General features: G+C 43.1%; 1 protein-coding gene across 1 annotated transcript in view; it reads right to left on the bottom strand.

The window, feature by feature from the left end:
• LOC123501342 (protein FAM43A-like) overlaps window positions 1-5,074 on the bottom strand; it is a 46,466-nt gene extending 41,392 nt beyond the window's left edge. Inside the window, exon 1 of the mRNA XM_045250128.1 lies at window positions 4,849-5,074. The gene's annotated coding sequence lies outside the window, so the exon portion shown is untranslated. The remainder of the gene's footprint in view (window positions 1-4,848) is intronic.
• Between the last annotated feature and the right edge of the window lie 779 nt (window positions 5,075-5,853).

The raw sequence follows: 5,853 nt of genomic DNA, 5'->3' as shown, positions 1-5,853 counted from the left end.
ACGTGTTCTCAAGGCTCTAATGCTTCTTCCCAACAAAAATAAAAGCTTCTGATTCCCCATAACAAGAAGAAACAGAATTAGAATGCCCTTTTATAACTACAATGCACCCAAAGACACTTACATTCCATCCTTTCCTTGGCTAACTCTCTCAATACCTGCACGAGGACTGGCATTCAACTTAACAGCCAAACTCATATTCTCAACCTCACTCCACTATTTCAAAAGGCTGTACTTAAGTTTACACGTGCTTTTTTAAGGTGTTTTTACGGTTCTAGAGGCAGAATGACAACATTTCTACATTATCAACTGGAGAAACACTCTTGAAAACGCCGCTAATCATCTCTGGCCTTGGAAAATAGCCGCGGTGAGAGAGCAAAGCGTTTTTAAGATGCTTTTACGATTCTAGAGGCAGAATGACGACATTTCTACATTATCAACTGGAGAAACACTCTTGAAAACGCCGCTAATCATTTCTTTGGCCTTGGAAAACAGTCGTGGAGAGAGAGCAAAGCGTTTTTAAGGTGTTTTTACAGTTCTCGGGCAGTGACAAGATTTCTGCATTATCAACAGGAGAAACACTCTTGAAAACGCTGATAATCATCTCTGTGGCCTTGGAAAAGAGTCGTGGAGAGAGAGAGAGAGAGAGAGAGGAAGGGGGGGTTCCAGCACTCCCCCTTGCCATAAGCAGTGTTCCTCGTGTCTTGAAGGTAGAGGGCAGCGTCTCTCGTGCAATAAAGAGTTGGATCCTCTAGGCGTAGGATCTGACTGTCATTTACTGCCAGTATAAAGGTTCAGATCCGCCTTGTTATCTACTGTGTGACATTATCGTGCAGGGTTACAGAGGAGGAGGAGGAGGAGGACGAAGGGTTATGGAGTACAGCTAACTTCTCTCTCTCTCTCTCTCTCTCTCTCTCTCTCTCATACCTTCAATAAATCAAATAAAAGGACAAGATAGTAAAAACTGCTAATAAGAATGACTATTATATATTTTTACACTACACATGTTTCCTTCAGTTGTGTGTGTGTGTGTGTGTGTGTGTGTGTGAGTTACCAGGCGGAGAGGGGAAAAAAAAAAAAGGCGGGATTTCCATTATTCTCTGTAAATCCCCATACTATTTTTATCCCTTTATCTCCTCCCCATCTCCCCATGCACGCACTCCCTCTCCTTCCTTATCTCCCCACCACCCTCACAAACACAGCCTCCCACCCAACACACACACACACATCACCTAATCTCTCTCTCTCTCTCTCTCTCTCTCTCTCTCTCTAACTTTGCTCTACTCCCTTACATTCCTCATTTTCTTTCCCGTAACTTCATCTCCCCACAAACACACACACTAAACTTGGAATAAATTAATTTTCTTCCTAACCTAACCTAACCTAACCCTATGCTAATATAACTTAACCTAACCTACCTTATGATTCCTTCCTTCCTATCTTTCCTTCATTCTCTTACTTCCACCTGTCTCCTCCTCCTTCCATCTTCCTTTCTTTAACTTAACCTTCCGTACACTCCTTATGATTCCTTCTTTCTCATCTTTCCTTCCTTTTCATCCTTCCACCTATATCACACACTCCTCCTCCTCCTCCTCCTCATCTTCCATCTTCTTTCCTTCTCCCTTCCTCCATCTTCCTCTCTCTAACTAAACTTAACCTAACCTAACGTAACCTAACCTTTTTTCTGATTCCTTCTTTCAAATCTTTCCCTTCTCTTATTTCTACCAATCTCACACATCCCTCCTCCTCTTCCTCTTCTTTCCTTCCTCCTCCTTGCTTTTCCTCTCTCTAACCTAACCTAACTTAACCTCCTTATAATTCCTCCATCTATATCACACACCTCTCCTCCTCCCCCACGTCCTCGTCCTCCCCCAGTCAGAGTTGTAATGCGTGGTTATTGAATCAGGAATGGTTGGTGATCTGAAGCCACGCCGCCAATAGGAAGGTTTTATCTGAAGCCTTTAATCCTCCTGCCGGTGTCGTGGTGATAAAGAGTTTAATTTTATGACTCTGTGTGTGTGTGTGTGTGTGTGTGTGTGTGTGTGTGTGTGTGTGTGTGTGTGTGTTACTCCTGTTACTATTTCTTTTTTCTCTATCTTCTTTTTCCTTCTTTTCTATCTATTATCACCTCCTCCTCATTTTCCTCCTGCTCATTCTTCTTCTTCTTCTTCTTCAATTTATCATCATCTTTGTTTTCTCCTCCTTCTCCTCTTACAGTTAATAATCTCTCTCTCTCTCTCTCTCTCTCTCTCTCTCTCTCTCTCTCTCTCTCTCTCTCTCTCTCCGTCGCTTTTATCTCCTCCTCCTCTTTCTCTTTCCTCATCTTCATCTTAATACCATCTCTCTCTCTCTCTCTCTCTCTCTCTCTCTCTCTCTCTCTCTCTCTCCTCCTCCTCCTCTTTCCTCTATTCCACCACCTACCTCTTCTTTCTCTTCTTCCTCCCTTATATTCAATCCTCTCTCTCTCTCTCTCTCTCTCTCTCTCTCTCTCTCTCTCTCTCTCTCTCTCTCTCTCATTCCTCTTCCATCCTCCTAAATCTTCCTCCTCCTTTACCCAATCATAATCTTTCTCCTCCACGTTCATCTTTTTTAAACTCCTCCTCCTCCTCCTCCTCCTCCTCCTCCTCCTCTTCTTCCTCTGTACTCGGTGGCTCAATGGCAAACTTCTCGCCTAATAAAACACACAAGAGCCGAGAGTTCGAGTCCTGCCCATTCCTTTGCTTGCTGTGTGTGTGTGTGTGTGTGTGTGTGTGTGGGAATTCCTTATAATAATGCGGTAAATGGGCTCTGCTGGCTGATAAAAGGCCTTGAGAACTCCACCACCACCACCACCACCACTATCACCGCTACCACGGCCACGACCACCACCATTACCGCTACCACCACCACCACCACCACCACCATCACATCCTTTCCAGGAGTGATATGTTACTTAGAATAGTGAGGTTAGTCATTAGTTAGTCTAGAAATGGTGGGAAAGAAAGAGTAGTAGTAGTAGTAGTGGCGATGATGATGATGATGATGATGATGATGATAGCAGTAGTAGTAATGAGTGAAAAGAAAAGAAAGGAAAGGATGAAGAAAACAGTAATAATAACAATAAAAACGAGAGAGAGAGAGAGAGAGAGAGAGAGAGAGAGAGAGAGAGAGAGAGAGAGAGAGAGAGAAATTATGCTAACCAGGAAACAAACAAGGAAATAAAAAGAAGGAAAGAGGAAAGGACGGAGAGAAAACACACACACACACACACACACACACACACTGCGTAGTGTAGTGGTTAGCACGCTCGACTCACAATCAAGAGGCCCGGGTTCGAGTCCCGGCGCGGCGAGGCAAATGGGCAAGCCTCTTAATGTGTAGGGTCTGTTCACCTAGCAGTAAATAGGTACGGGATGTAACTCGAGGGGTTGTGGCCTCGCTTTCCCGGTGTATGGAGTGTGTTGTGGTCTCAGTCCTACCCGAAGATCGGTCTATGAGCTCTGAGCTCGCTCCGTAATGGGGAAGACTGGCTGGATGACCAGCAGACGACCGAGGTGAATTACACACACACACACACCGTTAACTATTACTACCAGCACCACCACTCCTTCCTTTTTCCTTCTCAAACAAAACAGGATAAAACGAACATGCTGAATTATAGTCATAGATATTTTTATGCACACACGCACGCAAGCATATCGTTCAAAGCTCGTCTGTCCACCACCACCACCTTCACCATTACCACCATCATTACAATACCTCACCCATCCTCTCTCTCTCTCTCTCTCTCTCTCTCTCTCTCTTCATCCCCCTCAAAAAAAAAAAAAAAAAAAAACTGCAGCCCGCCCATCTTTTTACATTTCACTTTCCTTTGAACTCCTGACTGTCTGGTGGTGGTGGTGGTGGTGGTGGTGGTGGTGGTAGTAGTAGTAGTAGTAGTAGTAGTAGTAGTAGTAGTAGTAGATTACAACCAGTAATTAAGACCATCACTACAACTACCAACTACTACTACCACCACCACTACTATTAGTACTACCATCACTACTACCACCACCACCACCACTACTACTACTACTACCACGACTAGTAGGTCAGCGTGTACGTAGAGGACGACAGGATCCAGGAAGTTGTAGTGTGTGTGTGTGTGTGTGTGTGTGTGTGTGTGTGTGCTCTCCTTGTACACATCCACGACACCACGCCCGTCTTAGTAGTAGTAGTAGTAGTAGTAGTAGTAGTAGTAGTAGTAGCAGCAGTAATATCAGTACTAGAAGAAGTAGTAGTAGTAGTAGTAGTAGTAGTAGTAGTAGTAGTAGTAGTAGTAATAGCAGCAGTAGTAGTGTTAAATAGTATCACACGACAATACTTATCATTAATAATTACACCACACCACACACTATCATATTATCTAATTACAAACGCCGCTATAATAATTACATATTATAACGAATTACGCCGTGAAAATTATACAAAAACATTATTACCATTATTCATTCGGATTCAAATGTGGAAGGAAGGAAGGAGGAGGAGGAGGAGGAGGAGGAGGAGGAGGAGGAGGAGGAAGAAGAAGGAAGGAATGAGATAAGGAACACGAAAGAATGAATGAGGAAAAGAAGAAGGTAGAAGGAAAAAGAGAAAGACGAGAAAACAGAATGAAGGAAGAGACGTGGAGAAGAGAGGGCGAAAAGAGGAAGGAGGAGGAACATCAAGGAAATGGAATGGATGAAATAAAAAAGAAACAAAAAAGTGAAAAAAAATGGAAAAGAATGAAAGAAAAGAGGAAAGTGAAGAAATATGAGAATGAAAACAGCAACAACACACATAACGAAGTGAAAGAAACTGTGGGTAAAGTAACACACACACACACACACTCACCTGTCTTCAGCCCAAACAGGTGTAGTTCACGCGTAAACCAACACACACACGCACACACCTGCAGTTAACACACACCCGAGCACCCTTCAGCACCACACCTGCCAACCCACTAGTTAACTTTTCCACAAACTTTCCCGCACTAAAGCAAGGGAGAGTCTGACACAACGGACAAGTAGCGCAGCACACCCTCCCCCACCAGCTGCCAGCGACACACTGACGGCCACACCTGACGAGCTTTCTCCCGCCCGACCCTCACCTGAGACACGCCCGCTCATTGGTCCACCTCGAGGGTCCATGTTACAAAGCTAGGTTCTGATTGGTCCATCACTCTGCCCTCCTCTTCCCCTCCCCTCCGGATATGTCTTAGGGTCTAGGAGGGGGGGAGGGGGAGGAAGGGCTAGGAAGACTTGAAGGGTCTAAACAAGTCTTATTTTTTGAAGGAAACTACCGTAGATTTTGACAAGAGGGGTATTAGATAAGTTAGAAGTCATTGTTCTTTCTTTCTTCTTCTTCTTCTTCTTCTTTCTCTTTTTTCTTTCTTCTCCTCCGTTCTTCTTCTTTCTTTCTTGTAGTGACCTTATGCGCTATTTTTTTTTTTTTCACTATCATCACAACTACAGTACGGTAAATGGTTCACATCTATGTATTTCAAATGTACACTACAGAAAGGAAGGATTCTTTGCAAGCTTGTGACTTAAACATTGTAGAGATAACGTATATTTCTCTTTTTTTTTTTTTTCTTTTCTTTCTTCCTAAGCATCTTCTTGTCTCATGATTATTGGCTTTTTATTATTTTCTATTGTTGTTGTTGTTGTTGTTGTTATCATTAAGGTATTTCATGAACGTGGGATAAAATGAAGATACGAAAAAAAATATATTATCAGAACATCACCGGAATCATGACACTATCCTTGAGAAACACTAACCACATTGCAATCCTTATCTGACTCAAATAATAAACACGAATGGAAAGCAACAAAGATACAGAAACATGACTGACATATC

The sequence above is a fragment of the Portunus trituberculatus genome, chromosome 9 (genome assembly GCF_017591435.1).
Source record: "Portunus trituberculatus isolate SZX2019 chromosome 9, ASM1759143v1, whole genome shotgun sequence".
Taxonomy (NCBI): Eukaryota; Metazoa; Arthropoda; class Malacostraca; order Decapoda; family Portunidae; genus Portunus; species Portunus trituberculatus.
The sequence above is the reverse complement of the archived record's forward strand: the minus strand, read 5'-3'. Positions and strand labels throughout refer to the sequence as shown.